This window comes from Melospiza melodia, chromosome 2 (genome assembly GCF_035770615.1).
Source record: "Melospiza melodia melodia isolate bMelMel2 chromosome 2, bMelMel2.pri, whole genome shotgun sequence".
In the NCBI taxonomy this organism is placed as follows: Eukaryota; Metazoa; Chordata; class Aves; order Passeriformes; family Passerellidae; genus Melospiza; species Melospiza melodia.
The window spans coordinates 142,456,692-142,472,087 of NC_086195.1; the positions used below are offsets into that span (position 1 = coordinate 142,456,692).

Below are 15,396 nucleotides of genomic sequence, written 5' to 3' on the forward strand. Positions count from 1 at the left end.
CTGTATTGCTGCTGTTGGCATCACAGTGCTCAGTTCTGAGGAACATCACCGTGTAAATTCTAGGGAAAAAAACACACCAAACCAGCCAGGTCTGCCTTTGGTATGAGAAATTGCATTCCTGCCAAGCAAATACCAGCAGGTCCAGGGCACGGGAGGGTTCCTTCTCCTTTTCTCTGAGGAGTACACAAGCCAAGCAGCAGACAGGCCTGTCTGGAGCCCCTTTGGGGTCAGCATTGCCAGCAGGCAGCATGGCCAGAGGGGCCCAGGCAGGACTGGGGGCAGGTCTGCCCTGTGCTGGCCACATCTGCTCTGTCTCTAGGGTGGGCAAGGCAAATCTGACAGCTGAGGATGAGCCTGAGGCTCTCACTCAGCCGTTTAAAATCTGTCTAGAAAATGAAAGTGTGCTTGGGCTTGGTCAGTTTATAGCACTTAAAAGTGGTCTTAAGGTATTGTTCAAGAACCATAGAGTGAATCAAGGCTTTGTGCCAGAGTTCCTTTATGCAAGCATTGTTCTGATGGACAGTGTTCACCTGAACTTGTTTCAATGTCTCTGTTTTTTTCTGAAGTTCCCATTCATTTTGCTGTACTGCTGTGGATGTTCACCCTCATGCTCTGGACGATGCTTCTGTTTTTTTTTCTTAATTCCACAGCTAATTCCACACAGCTTAATTCCACACCTGGCCAGGTCCCTGTGGGTGCTGCTGCTGTACCTGGTGGTGAGGTGATAACCAGCTGGGCGTTGCTGCCAAAGTCAAACCCAGCAGTTTTCCTGTGAATCCCAAACTGGGCCCAAGGGCTCTGTCCCTCAGCCTCTGCTTCCATTGGTTTGGAGGGGTTGGATCCCAGTTATTCACCCCAGGAGCTGCCCCTCCATCCTTTTCCCCACTGTTCTGTTCCAGTCGTGGGAGATACTTGGGTTTTGGTTTTTTCCCCCTGCAGTTCACTGCAGATCCCAAAAAGCCACAGGAGAGAAGATGTGCTTCCACCACCAGGTGAGGAGCCTGATTTTGGAATGTTTGATGGAATTGGCCCAGTAGCTTTTCCTTCTGGGCTTCCCGTAGTCTGTCCATGGCAGGTCCAGCCTGTGCCTTTAGCTTGGAGCCCTCAGTCCTCAGGGAAACGAACCTTTGGCAAGTTCTTACAGCTCTGCCCAGTGCTGTATGGATTGGGATGATTTTCTGGAATTAGGCTGTCCATTCTGACCCGTTTGTTCCCTCTCCCTGCAGACAGTGCCTGCTGAAAGGCTGAGGTGACACCAGGATCTGTGAAACCCCTGACTCCCCGTGCCTTCCTGAGGCTGAAGCCACGTTTGCTGTCAGTGACCACAGAGTGGAAGATGCTAAAGACTGAAAACTTGGGGATTTTTCTCCTGAATCCCAAGACTCTCTGCAGCTGTACACTGTCTATCTCTTAAAAGAGTTTCTGGGTTTATAAAGGTTTTTACATTCTGCAATATTTATCTGTAACTCCAGTTAAAAGAGTCATACTGTATCAATGTGGTGTTATTTACTTTGTTTGAGTTGGTTAATTAAAGCAAATTATTGATAAGGGGTTGGAGCTGGCAGCTCTTCTTTATTTTCTCTTCATTTCTTTAATTCCTTTCAATTATTTCTTAAGCGATTACTGCAATTAGGATATACAATAAGGACAGCAGCATTTCTGCCCTGCTGGATTGGGAAATCCAAGCCCAATTCCTTGCAGAGACTGAGGGGATGGCTTTTGACAGAGGGAATTTGGTGAGGAAGAGAGAGCAGAGGTCCCACAAAAAGTGGTTAAGGCCAGTTCTGCTGGCTTTGGGTGCCCCTAGCCCAAAAATCATCCTGGCTAAAGGAACTTGGGGAAGCAAGGGGCCCTGGGCCGGGGCCCTGTGCTGGGACCCCTCAAATTGCAGCCAGAGGCGCTGGGCACTGCCAGCCTTTTGGGACACGGCTACTGAGAGGCTCCACGGCCTGATCCCGAGGGTTTTCCCATTGCTTCCTGTCGTCCTTAGCACCGGGCAAGGCATTACAGCCCCGCAGGCTGAAAATCCCATCGGAGCAGTTGGAGTCACAGACGAGCACACAGAAACCAGGCTGGGAGAGGACACGGGCTGTTCCATAGATTTAGTTTTTACAATGTGTTTTGAATTTATACCAGAATCTCTCCCCTCCCCTCAGATCCCGTATCCTTGAGTTTTGAGTTTTCTCATAAAGACTCCTCGGCCTGCACTGGGAAATGATTCCGTGGCACCAGGGGAGCGGCGGGGTCTGGGGGTCCTGGTGCCGGCATGGGGGCTCCCCCCGCCCCGGCCGGTTCCCGGTTCGGTCCGTGTGGAGCCTCTCCGCTCTGGAGCTCCCGTCGCCCGCGGCCATCCCGGCCCCGATCCCCGGCCCACACCGCGCCCGCCGCGGGAGAGGCGGCACCGCTCGGGACCCCCCGGCAGCCGACAGCGACAGGAGCCGAGCCAGAACCCCGGCCCTATCCCCGGCCCCGCCTCAGCGCTCGGGGCTCCGCGCAGCGCCGGGAGCAGCCCCGGTTCGGGCCGGTGCGACGGGCGGGGCCGGTGTGGGGGACACGGGGGGGGCCGGTGTGAGGGACATGGGCTGGGACGGTATGGGGGACACGGGCGGGGCCGGTGTGAGGGACACGGGCCGGGCCGGTGTGGGGGACACGGGCGGGGCCGGTGTAGGGGACACGGGCCGGGCCGCTGTGAGGGACACGGGCGGGGCCGGTGTGAGGGACACGGGCGGGGCCGGTGTAGGGGACACGGGGCGGGCCGGTGTGAGGGACACGGGCGGGACCGGTGTAGGGGACACGGGGCGGGCCGGTGTGAGGGACACGGGCCGGGCCGGTGTACGGGACACGGGCCGGACCGGTATGCGGGACACGGGCGGGGCCGGTCTGAGGGGCAGGGGCGGGGCCGGTGTGCGGGACACGGGCGGGACCGCGAGCGATGACCCCGCCCCCATCCCGGGTAGGGCGGGGCGGACTCGGGGCGGGCCCGGGGCTCCGTGAGGCGGGGCCGGGGGCGGGGCCAGAGTTCCGTGAGGCGGGGCTCGGGGGCGGGGCCAGAGCTACGTGAAGGCGGGGCTCGGGGGCGGAGCCAGAGCTACGTGAAGGCGGGGCCGGGGTACGTGAGGCGGGGCCAGGGCGGAGCTTCAGGGGCGGGTCCCGCCTCCGGCTCAGGTGTGCGTGGTTGGGCCCGGGACCGGCTCAGGTGTGCGGGACCCCAGCGCGCCTGCGCGGGGCGGGGCCGAGGTTATTTAAGATCCGGTAATCTCGTTAACCGCCATTTGCTCACTCGGAGCACGCTGCGGACGGGTGCCTCTCGTCCCCGCTCCGCAGCTTTTTCTCCTCTCCTGTTCCCTCCTCTACCTTTCCTTTCTTCTGCTTGTATTCCCCTTCTTTCTCTGCTTTTCTCTCTCCCCCCTTTTCTCTCCTTTCTCCTCCTTTTCCCTCCTCTTTCGGCCTCCCCTCCTGTCTCCCCCTCTGCCGTTCCTTTTCCTCTCTGTATTCTCCTTCTCTCTCTTCTCCCCTTTCCTCTCCTCCCCTTTCGGCCTCCCCTCCTGTCCCCTCGTCTACTCTTGCTTCTCCTCCACGTATTCTTCTTTGTCCCCCAGACCCTCCCCTCCTCTTCCCCTTACTCCTTTCTATTCCCCCTCTCCCTTCTCTGTCCGCTGTCCCTCTGTCCCTTCACAGCCTTTCCTTTCCCTTCCCTTTCGCTTTCCTCCCTGCTATCCCTCCTCTCTTCCCGTTCTCTCCGTTCCTTCTTTCCCCTCAGCCGCGGGGCTGGGGGTGCCGGACAACAATAAAGCCCAGAGGGCCGGAGTCCGGCGCCCCCGGCCCCGCTGGAGCCCCGCTGGCGTCCCCATGCAGTTCCACGGTTGAACGCAGGGGGCGCCGCCGGGGCTCCGCTTCCCCCATCCCACGGGGGCCCCTCGTTTGGAGGGGGTCCCGGGATGGGGGATCGGGTTTGGGGACCCCCTTGTTTGGCGGGGGTCCCGGGGTGGGGGACACCCTCATTAGGAGGGGGTCCTGAGGGGGGGTTAGGAAGGAGCCCCCTCATTAGGAGGGGGTCCTTGGTGGGGGGGTTAGGAAGGGGCCCCCTCGTTAGGAGGGGGTCCTTGGGGGGTGGTGGGGGGGTTAGGAAGGGCCCCCTCGTTAGGAGGGGGTCCTTGGGGGGTAGGTAGGTAGGTAGGGCCCCCTCCGGAGGAGGGGGTCCCGGGGGGGGGCGGGGCGGGCCCCCTCCGGGGGAGGGGGCCCCGGGGGAGGGGGGCGGGGCGGAGGGGGGCATTCCCCCCTCCTGGCCCCTCCCCCCTCCCCCGGGGGCCCCCTCCCCCGGACGGGGTCCCGGCCCGGCCCCCTCCCGGGGGCCCCCTCCTCCGGACCGGGGCCCGGGGGGGGAGGGGGGCGGGTGGGGTGGGGGGGAAGCAGAGGGGGGCACGTCGCTCTGCGCCGTGACACATACGTACACGTGTAAAACAAAACACACACACACACACGAACGGCCCTCCCCCGTCCGGCCCCCCCACCCCCCCCGGGCCCCGGTCCGGAGGAGGGGGTCCCCGGGAGGGGGCCGGGCCGGGACCCCGTCCGGGGGAGGGGGCCCCGGGGGAGGGGGGCGGGGCCAGGAGGGGGGAATGCCCCCCCTCCGCCCCGCCCCCCTCCCCCGGACCCCCCCCTCCGGAGGGGGCCCGCCCCGCCCCCCCCCGGGACCCCCTCCTCCGGAGGGGGCCCTACCTACCTACCTACCCCCCAAGGACCCCCTCCTAACGAGGGGGCCCTTCCTAACCCCCCCACCATCCCCCGGACCCCCTCCTAACGAGGGGGCCGCTGTAACCCCCACCCCAGGGCCCCCCAGTGTGATGTAGGGACAGCCGGAACCCCGGCGGTGTGGGGCGGTGTATTGAACTGCAATGGGGGGACCCGCAGAGCGGCTCCGGCCCCGTGTGGGGACCCCAGCGAGGGCGGGGGCGCCGGGCTCCGGCCCTCAGGGCTTTATTATTGCCCGGCACCCCGCGCCCCGCGGCTGCGAGGAGAGAAGGAGAGGGAGGAATACAGAACGAGAATAGGGGAGCGGGGGTACGTGAGGGGAAGGCGGGGAGAGGTCGGGGTGCGCAGGGCAGCAGGGGACGGGGCAGGGGGGAAGGCAGGGTAGGGAGGGAAGGGGGAGGATGGAGGAACAGGGTAGGGTTAGGTAGGGATGAGCAGGGTAGGGATGAGTGAGGGAATAGGGAGGTGGGATGGGAGGGAGGGGCGGGGGGCGGCCGTAGGGGGGGAGGGAGGGGAGGGCTAGGGGGGAGAGGGAGGGGGGGGGTTTGGGGGGGGGGTGGGTGTGGGGGGTGGGGGAGGGGAGGAAGGGAGGGGTGAAAGGAGAGGTGTAGAGAAACAGAAATACTAAAGAAAAGAAACGCAGAAGAAAATAAAGAGAAACAGAGATATAGAGCCCCGACCGACAGCAACCTACCCCACCGAACGCCGAGGAGCAAATGGCTCCGCCGGGCCCTCCCCGCGCCTAAAATCCCCCAAGGCCCCGCCCCGCGCAGCCGCACTGGGATCGCTCACACCTGTGCAGACCCCGCCCCTCGCACCTGTGCCGGCCCCGCCCCCGGGGACACACCTCCTCCCCGCCCCCCCTCCCGCCCATAAAAGCCGGCCAATCCGCGTCTGTCCCGCTTCCTTCGGGGGATGCTCGGCTCGGGATGCTGCGGGAGCGACGGTCGGAGCGCTACAGGAGATCCGGATCGGGGGTTGCTGCTGGTGCTGCGTGGGGCCCGAGGTGCTCAGGTAAGACCGGGATCGGTGTCTGGGTCCGGGGGCTCGAGTCCTGGTCCTGCCGGTGTCTGCTGTGGGAGGCGGGCAGGGTGTGGGTGCTAGTTGGGACTGGGATCTGTGTTTGGGTCTGGGGGCTCGGGTCCTGGTCCTGCCGGTGTCTGCTGTGGGAGGCGGGCAGGGTGTGGGTGCTAGGTGAGACTGGGATCGGTATTTGGGTCTGGGGGCTCGGGTCCTGGTCCTGCCGGTGTCTGCTGTGGGAGGCGGGCAGGGTGTGGGTGCTAGTGCTGGATGGTCGAGGCGCGACTGAGCCCGGGATCGGACTGACATGGCTGCAGATAGGGAGAGCCGCTCCGGGACGGGCGCTGGGACCGAGCTGGGCGCTGCTGCTCTTGCTCCGGCCAGTGCGAGGCTGGGGTCCCGCCGGGGCTGGATGGTCGAGGCGGGACTGGGGCTGGGATCAGGACCGGTATCGTTGTAGGGGGGAAGAGCCGCTCCGGTATGGCTGCTAGGACCGAGCCTGGTGCTGCTCCTCCGGCTGCGGCCAGTGCGGGACTGGGATCCCGCCGGGGCCGGATGATCGAGGTAGGATCGGGACCAGGACCGGACCGGCATCGCTACAGGTAGGAAGAGCTGCTCCGGGACGGGTGCTGGGACTGAGCCGCCGCTCCTGCTCCGGGCGGTGCGGGGCTGGGGTCCCGCCTGGGCTCTGGGCCGTGGGGAGCCGGGGCTATGGTGGTGCCGGGCCGCCAGGAAGACGGCGCTTCCCTGGAGCAGCTGCTGGATCACGGCTGGAAACGGGTAGGGCAGGGGAACCGCCTGTGGCAGCCCCGGGACCCCCCGGGCCCCGCCGCTCCCTCAGCGCCGCTGCCCTTCCCGCTGGGCGCCCCCTGGTGGACACGGCACCGCTCCTCAGCTCTGCGGGGACACCGAGCCCCCCTCACGGCCCGGCAGCGCCGCGGCCACCGCGCTCCCCTGTACCGGGACACCTCACTCCCCTGTGAGAGCCACAGCGGCCGCATCCCCCCGCTACGTGTCCGCATCCCCGGGGTATCCCCGCCGAACGACCGGGGCTGGGGCCGCTGCTCCCGCTGCGGCTGTGCCCGGTGTGGGCCTGGAGGAGGCCAGAAGCCCCCAAAGGGCTGGCAGCCCTCACGTCCCTTGGGATCTGCGGGAGGAGCTGTGCCTGCAGCGTGCCGAACACACGTCCCGGTGTAGGCACCGGGGTACCGGGACAGCGCTGGCACAGACACGGCTGAAGCGCTGCCTGTGGCCCCGCAGCCAGGGGCTGCTCTGAACAGGCACACGGAGATACCTCAGCCCGGACAGACACCACCGACAGCCCAGAAGGACCCCAAGGAGCAGCGGGCATTGCCTGGAATGGAGGCACGGACCGTTTGCAGAGGGGCTCAGACAGCAGTTCCCATTTCTGACCTCCCAGAGTTCCCACGCAGCTCCCAGGTATGTCTCAGCCACCCCAAATCTTCTCTCTCCTTTCCAGCCTGAGGCCATTGCTCCTCAGCAGCACTAACACCAAAGCCATCTTCCCTCACAGATATTGAATCCCAAGCAGTATACCTGGGAGATGCCTCAAAATCAGAGGTTCAAGCGGGATGAAGTTTGGAACTTCCCAGGGAGCCAGCTGAAGTGCAGAAGTGAAGGAAAACTTTTGCAGGTGGGTCCCACTGGAGGTGTGCTGAAGGCAGGGATGTGCATCCCTTTCCTGAGGGGAAAAAATGTGCAGAGGCTGCTGCTGAAGCTCTGAAAGGAGCTGGGCTTCTTCAGGGAGAGGTGTGCTGCCTCAGCACAGGCTGGGAGTGCATCCAGCCACTGCCTTGTCCTGCTTTAAAACATCAACTGGAGCCCAAGCTCCAGGGGTGGGGGGTGAAATCAGCTGGGTTCCAGGGAACTTTGTCCAGTGACCCCAGGGACATCAGTGGAGCTGGGGGATGAGGGTTTTAAACAGCAAGTTCTATGGAATATAGACCTGTCCTTGTCCTGATCCCACTCAGCTTCCCTGGAACCTCTGCTGGCTCCTGACACAGCTGGTGTAAAAGTGGTAGCTCTGTGTGGGAATTTCCACTCTCCATGAGTTGCTGTCAGGTTATTCCAGCAGGAATTCATCAGGGAATGTGGGGCTGTGGGTGTAACTCACCTGAACTAGCAAAGCTGATACCAAACCCCAAATCCAGGCACCCCAAATCCAGACACCACATAGAGAACAGTCTCTGTGCTGCCCTGTCAGCTAAAACCCCTGGGCTGGGAAATTTCAGCAGCCAAATACATGGAATGCTCTAAATCCCAGCAGCCAGCATTCCCCAAGGGGACAATCCAAGTTCCAGGGTGGCAGCTGGTGTCCTTCCCCTGCTGCTGGTGGGACAAATTCCCCTCAGAACGGGCAGGAGATGGGAGCAGGAGGGGCGGGAGCGGCATGGGGAAGTGCCGGGAGATGAGGGGGCTGCAAGGTCACCTGAATCGGGAGATGAGGCCGCTGCAATGTCACCTGAATCAGGAGATGAGGGGGCTGGAATGTCACCTGAATCTGGAGGTGAGGCCGCTGGAATGTCACCTGAATCTGGAGGTGAGGCCGCTGGAATGTCACCTGAATCGGGAGGTGAGGCCGCTGCAATGTCACCTGAATCGGGAGGTGAGGCCGCTGCAATGTCACCTGGATCGGGAGGTGAGGCCGCTGCAATGCCGGCTGAATCGGGAGGTGAGGCCGCTGGAATGTCACCTGGATCGGGAGGTGAGGCCGCTGCAATGCCGGCTGAATCAGCTGGAAACATTCCTTCCCTGCAGGAGCCAGGGCAGATCCCTCCTGGCCAGGCTGGGGGGCCGCTGCTGGGTCTGCTCTGGGGTAGAACCCCCTGCCCTGCCAGCAGCCCTGACTCTGCTTTCTCTCCCAGCTCCTGAGGGTGTCAGGGCCGCCGTGAGGGAGCTCAGGCCCAAAAACCCCACAGCGTGAACGATCCCAACACAGAAATGCGGTGTTGTGACAAAGAACCTGTTAAAAAGACTGTGACAACACTGTAATGGGATTCCCAGGAACCTTCTGGTTTGCTCCTGGGTCTGTTTTTATGTATTTTTAGTCCCTCAATGGGCAGTTTGTAGTGTTTATTCTGGGACTCCGGGGTTGAGCAGGGCTGGCTTTGGATTGGCCTTCACCTCTGCTCCCCCTTGGGCCGAGCTGGGAGGACTCATCCCCTCAGCTCTTCCCTCCAAAACATCCCTGACTCATTTCCCTGCAGGTGACCCCGGGTTTGGCCCCAAGCTGTCCCCTCCTCACCTGCCCTTGCCCTCACGGTGTCCCTTCTGTTCCCCACAGTGCCCTGGTGACACCAGGGAGGTCCCTCTGCCTTTCTCCTGCCCCTCTCCAGGCCCGGCCGCTCCTCTGCTCGCTCTCTCTGCCCCTGTCCCACACAGCGGGGCACAAAAGGGGAAAGGGGTCATTAATTTAATTAATTCTGCAATTAATTAATTATTTCCAATTCCCCAGTGAGAGGAACATGAACTCACAGCCACCGAGGCCTGACGGGTTCCTGCAGTGAGAGCTCAGCGCGCGTCCACAGAGGTAAGTCCAGCATCTGAAACAAAAAAAAACCACATAGGAGAAAAATGTGATTTATTTTGCTTCTAAGTTATTTCAGGTTCTTAGAGCCCAGCCAACATTTGGTCTTGATTTTGGTTGAGTGAATCGTGAGCAGTGGGCACAGGTCATGCCATTCGTGGGGGCAGAAAAAGTAGATTGAGCTCACCTTATTTCAAGTTATTAAAAAAGATTTAGAACTCTTTAAACACAACACCCTTCAATTACCATAATGTTTCTTCCTTGATTTTAACTGATTCTCAGTACATTTTATAAAACTTAAAACAACACCTCCTCCTTCGCAGACTCATAAAACATTAGACAAAAAGTCCTAATACCAGTCTCAGGCTTACACAAGAGACCTGCCCCATAATGAAACAAAAAAATCAAACTAATGTACCAAAAGTAGACATTATTAACATTAAAAATATAATTCAACCATATCCAAAAATAACTCCAAATTTATTTCCTCCAAACACCAAATACTCTTCAAATTCTAAATCAAAAGCTCTTTAAAAAGTAACAAAAACCATTAAAAATTATTCAAATATCAAAAACCTATAAATAAATATTACTCAAAGCCCACAAAAATATAGAACATTCTAATCAATATCCTAAATACAAAAAAAACCCCCACTTTACAAATTAGTACCATTCTAAATAGAACATAAATAAAAATCTTTTACCAAGAAACATAGCTCCCAATAAATAAAACCACCATGTAAAGATATAGGTAGTAATAGTAACCCAACAATCTAAGGTTTCTCCAAAACACTTTCAAAACTTCAATATTTATAAATAACAACCTTCAGTAAATCAAGTATTAATAAAATCAAACACAATTAAATTTCACTACATTTAAGTCTAAATAGTCTTAAATTTCATTTTATTGCTGTAATGGTCTAATAAAATTAAGTTTATTATTCCTTACTATCAGAATTAATTAATTCTAAATCTTATTTAATGAAACTTACCCTAAATTTTATTATAAATCATTTTTCCAAACTATAAAGTATGTAGTTAATTTTCTTCAAAAAGTAAAACAACTACAATAAAACTCTAACAAACACCTATTCATAAGTAAAAAAATACAGTTTATTACATCATCCATTTCATAAAAAAATCTATTCTGCATTACAATGTCTAGTTTTTATCTTTTATAAATAACACCAAAAAAGTAGCAATTACTATTAATATAATACTATTTTAAAATTTTTACTCTATTTCCCTAATACATAAATCTTTTTAGAAAGTTATCTTAGGTTCTCCAAACACTTAGTACTAATAGACTAATTATAGAAAATTATTAAGTTTATAATAAACATTATTTATAACATATTATTAGAATATTTACAACTGTCTTTCACATACTTCACCATCTCTTTATATAATTACCAAAACCACATAATTTCAAAATCCCACTTTTTTATTCTCTAACTATTTATACATCTCTGAAACCAAGTGAACTCCCTAACTAATCTCTACACTAACCCTGTCATTTAACCTAATATTGTCTCATAATTTTAAATATTTTTCAAAGTTAAAAAAAACTTTGTTAAAAACCTCCTCCAAACTATTAATCTTATAACTTTCCTCAGTTATTATTACATAAACACTTCTATAAAAATCCAAATACAACATTAATTTATTTTTCTAAGTTTCATACTAAGTATTCAGCCTCTCCCCTACAACTACATTTCCTCCACCCTCACACTCTCAATATCCAAATCCAAATTCACAATCCTGTCTATAACCACTTTCAAATCTTTAAAAAATAAGTTTACTGTACTCAAAACATCTCTATTCTAAAAATACTTTTAAAAACCCAATTATTATATGATTTAATTAATCTTTAATCCTAAATTTTTTACTCATAACTACTATTTTTAAAAACATCACATAAAAATGTATTAAGTAACATGCACCAATTACAATTTAAACTATAATCAAACACTAGCACTACCTAAATAAAATCATTAACAACAATCCCAAATGTTTGCTATATCAACAACAAATTTGAAATAGTTTTAACTTAACAATTTAACTTTATCAATATGACAACTAAACCTATTTTTAACTATTGTGTAACCTTCCACTAATTTAAAATTTATGAACTGTTACTAACTCTAAAATAATATACAATATTTTAATACTTAAGAAATGTATAATTTCACACGTTACTAATTATATATAATCAAAATAATTCCTAATTATTTTTTCTTTACTGCATACATTATTTTAATCTAATATTTCTCCATACTTATAACAAAAAAATTATAATAATAATATCTTAAATAAGTATCTCACAAATCTCTATGCAATTTTATAAACCAAGGTGTATCAACAGTTTATTTCTCATATGAAAACATAAAGTTTACTTACATCTCAGCAGGTACAAAAAGCCAGGTAAATTTCAATAGAAAACATAAAACAACATCACACAAACAACCACACTGATCACTGCAGCACTAAAATATCAATGTAAATACAAATGGAAATTACACAAAAATTCCAACTTACACCTAACGTCTTGTATTACACCCACCAAAAACTATTAACTTTACATGTCTTTATATTTATAAAAGTCAATAGTATAAAATTCTTATTACATAATAACTTAAAAATATAAAATTCAACCAAATATTATGCCTCTATTTAGTTTGTTTACTTTTAAGTATACAACTTTACTAATTAACCAGCCTAAACCAAACATTTAAATAACTTCAAATAAAGTTTCAAGTTTAAATACTTTGTATTTGTCACTACTCAAAAAAATCTGTTCTTTACTTACCTAATCAATATACCAATTACAAATTATCCGTATAAATCTATTAATAAAAATCTCTTAATACAGAGAGAGAGGGGAGATGTGGGAATTGGAAAACCAGAAACTTCCAGAGCCACCCAAAGATTGGATCTGCAGCCTGGGAAGAAGCTTGGATTGATGCAGAAATACAATACACAGGCATTAACAGGAAAATAATACATAAAGCAGGTAGAGCTGTGATGGTTTCTAATTAATGGCCAATCACACTCAGCTGGCTCACACTCTCTGTGCCAGCCACAAGCCTTTGTTATTCATTCCTTCCTTTTCTACTCTTAGCTGGCCTGCTGATGAGATCCTTTCTTCTATTCTTTCAGTATAGTTTAATGTGACACATACCATAAAATAATAAATCAGCCCTGTGACCCATGGAGTCGGATCCTGGTCCCTTCCCTCACCCTGGCCCCTGTGAGCAGTCCCGGGCTGGGCTGGCAGCAATGGCATCCCCAGGCAGTGAATGCAGCCCAGAGGACAAGAGGAGCCCTGTGTGCCCCTGACTCACCCACAGCAGGGCAGGGCCTGAGCCCTCCAGGGCAGAGCCTGTGCTGGGGCCTCTTGCCTGGGGCTGCTCAAGCACCAAAGCTTTTGGCAAAGGTGGCAGGAGGTTGGTGATTTGTCCTGGCCTGAAAGAGAGGAGGAAAAGAAAATTAATTCCACTGTGGAAGTCAAAGGATGCAGCTTTCACACTTCTGCTCTGAGGGCTCACTGTGGGGTTTTATCCATGGGAGGTGACACCAATTCAAACATATCAGTGCCCTTTGCCAGCATTTCTATTCCTAACCATTTCAGACATTAAAAGGAAGCTCATTTTTCTTATTGCATTCTTTGCCTCATTTGAACAGAACCATTTTTATCTCCCATCTCACTTGTCAGTCCTTTAGCACTGGGCTTTGTACAAAGGGAGGGTGCCTCACAAGCAATCCCAAAGAGAAACCCCTCCAAAGCTGCCAGGGCAAGGTTCCAAGGCACTCCAGAGCACAGCCAGCTGTTCCTGCCCTGCCAGGCCACACAGCCCTGTGCCATCCAGCTGGGCTGGGCAGGCCAGGCAGGGGCTGCCCTTCCTCCTGGGAGCACAGGGAGACAGCCTGGGCAGCACCTGGGAACAACAGGGGAAAGGCAAAGTGAAAATGTTTACTGTCAGAAAATGAGTGTCTGCAATCAGAGCTTCTGGACAAATTCAGTAACAGCACTTTCATATGATAAATATGGGCCCTGCCCATCCTGCCAGCCCAGGTGAAAGCAGGAAGGAGAGCTACAGGAACAGCAGGAAGGCAGAGTCCCTTACTTGGATGGATTTCCCAAAGTCTCTGCTGTACTGTACACTCTGTGCTCTTTAAAAGAATGGATTGCTGCTACAAAAGTGATATTTTATCAGCCACAGCCAGGGCAGGGTGAGCTACAGCTGCAGAGCCAGGCATGGGGGGAGAGCTGGAGAAGTGAGGGAACAGGCAATCTTGTCAAAAATAAATCTTGTTCAGATTCACCAGTGCTGGGAACAAGGCAAACACGCTGTCCTGGATGCATCAGGGACACAATGGCCCTGGTTTGGCTGCTGTCCTTTGCCCCCAAGCTCTGGCCTCACCCCTCTCCAGAGGAGCAGGGAATTCCTGCAGGGTCAGGGGACTCTGCTCCCACTCCAGGGATGTGCCCAGGAAAGGAGGGAGCTGTTCACAGTGACTGAGCAGTGAGGAGCTGTGCCACGGGCGGCTGGGGCTGGAAATCCTCACTCAGGATTGCGCACTGGATGTGCCAGGAAGCACATGCACTCACCTGTGCCCATTTCTGTGATGTGTCAGTCAGAAACCATGTAACCAGCGCCTTGCTCCTCACTGCACCGCTTAGAAATACATTAAAAACAGAAAAAACCCAAACAAACCAACCAAACAACAGCCCACAAAAGAGAGGGCTCACTGCAGCACCACCATCTCAATGTTCTGCTCAGGGATGGACAGAAAGGAGGAGGAAAGCTGTTCTTCCAGTGCTGCCAGGTCTGGCCCAAGCAGTCTGAAAGAGCCAAAATTGCCTCAGCTGCAGCTTCCCCCCTTGCCCTGCCTGCTGAGGGACAGAGGCAGCACAGAGCCCAGGCTGGCAGCACTCACACCCTGCTGGCACAGACATCTCCATGTTCCATCTCTGGCCAAACAACCCCAGGATGGTTCTGCTTTCCTGCCAGACTTGGCAAATGTCACTGACACTTATGCAGGCACAGACACCCTGTGTGGCTCTGGGGTCAGAGCCCCTTTGGCACAAAAACCCCAGAGAAGGTTGGGAGGAATCTGATAAATCTTCCTCACACAAAGCTCCAGTTTATCAGATTATGCTCCTTTCTGACCCAGACATGGGGCAACTGAGAGGCATTTTAAAAACTTTGATCCCATGTTCAGTCTCATGTGAAGGGTGAGACAATACAGATGTTAGAATTCACCATCACAATCAGCAGCCAACTATTTCCTGATTCCAATACACTGTAAGTGTTTCTTGGCCTGTCAGCTTTTGCCACACCATGCTGTAAATGCCTTAAAGCCAATCATCTAAATTACCCCTTGTGAATCTTATTACAATGCATCTTTCATAGTTCTATTTCTCTAAGGTATCCAGTCTTATTTACAAAGTCACCCTTTAAAACTTGTTTCTAGCTCCAGTTCTCTCTCAGCAATGTCTGTCCTATTCCGTGGCATTTCTAAGTCAGCATTTCTTATCTCAGAATTTCCATACAGATCCACACTATGTGATCCTTCTGTCAAACTCTGGAAATTTCCTGCACATCCATTTCCCTCCCAGAGCTGTTCCCTGCCCAGCCCAGGGGCTGCAGGGCACAGGGGCTGGAGGAGCCCTGCAGTGTGACATTAAAGCCAAAAAAAGCAATTGCCAAGCACAAAGAGATCCATCCTCACCTGCTCTGATGGCTGAGTCCCCGGGGCTCATCCTCAGCTGTCCCTGCTCCAGGGAGGAGGGCCTGGGCTCACACGCTGCCCTGCCAGCAGAAGGGAAAGGGTTAATGGAGCTTTTGGGCACGTTCTGTCCCCAGAGGGTTTGGCACGGGCACGGGAAGCTCTCACACACAGAGAAAGGGTTAATGGAGCTTTTGGGCACGTTCTGTCCCCAGAGGGGTTTGGCATGGGAAGCTCTCACACACAGAGAAAGGGTTAATGGAGCTTTTGGGCAGGTTCTGTCCCCAGAGGGTTTGGCACGGGCGCGGGAAGCTCTCACACACAGAGAAAGGGTTAATGGAGCT

General features: G+C 53.5%; 1 long non-coding RNA gene across 2 annotated transcripts; it reads left to right on the forward strand.

The window, feature by feature from the left end:
- The first annotated feature begins 6,880 nt into the window (after positions 1–6,880).
- On the forward strand, positions 6,881–12,534 carry LOC134415268 (uncharacterized). Of its 2 annotated transcripts, XR_010027008.1 has the most exons (5): positions 6,881–7,212; positions 7,307–7,430; positions 8,366–8,497; positions 9,248–9,322; positions 12,192–12,534. It is a non-coding gene; the product is annotated as an uncharacterized LOC134415268 (long non-coding RNA). The 2 variants fall into 2 exon arrangements; XR_010027007.1 differs by lacking the exon at positions 8,366–8,497 and having other exon boundaries at positions 7,307–7,426.
- The last annotated feature ends 2,862 nt before the right edge of the window (positions 12,535–15,396 follow it).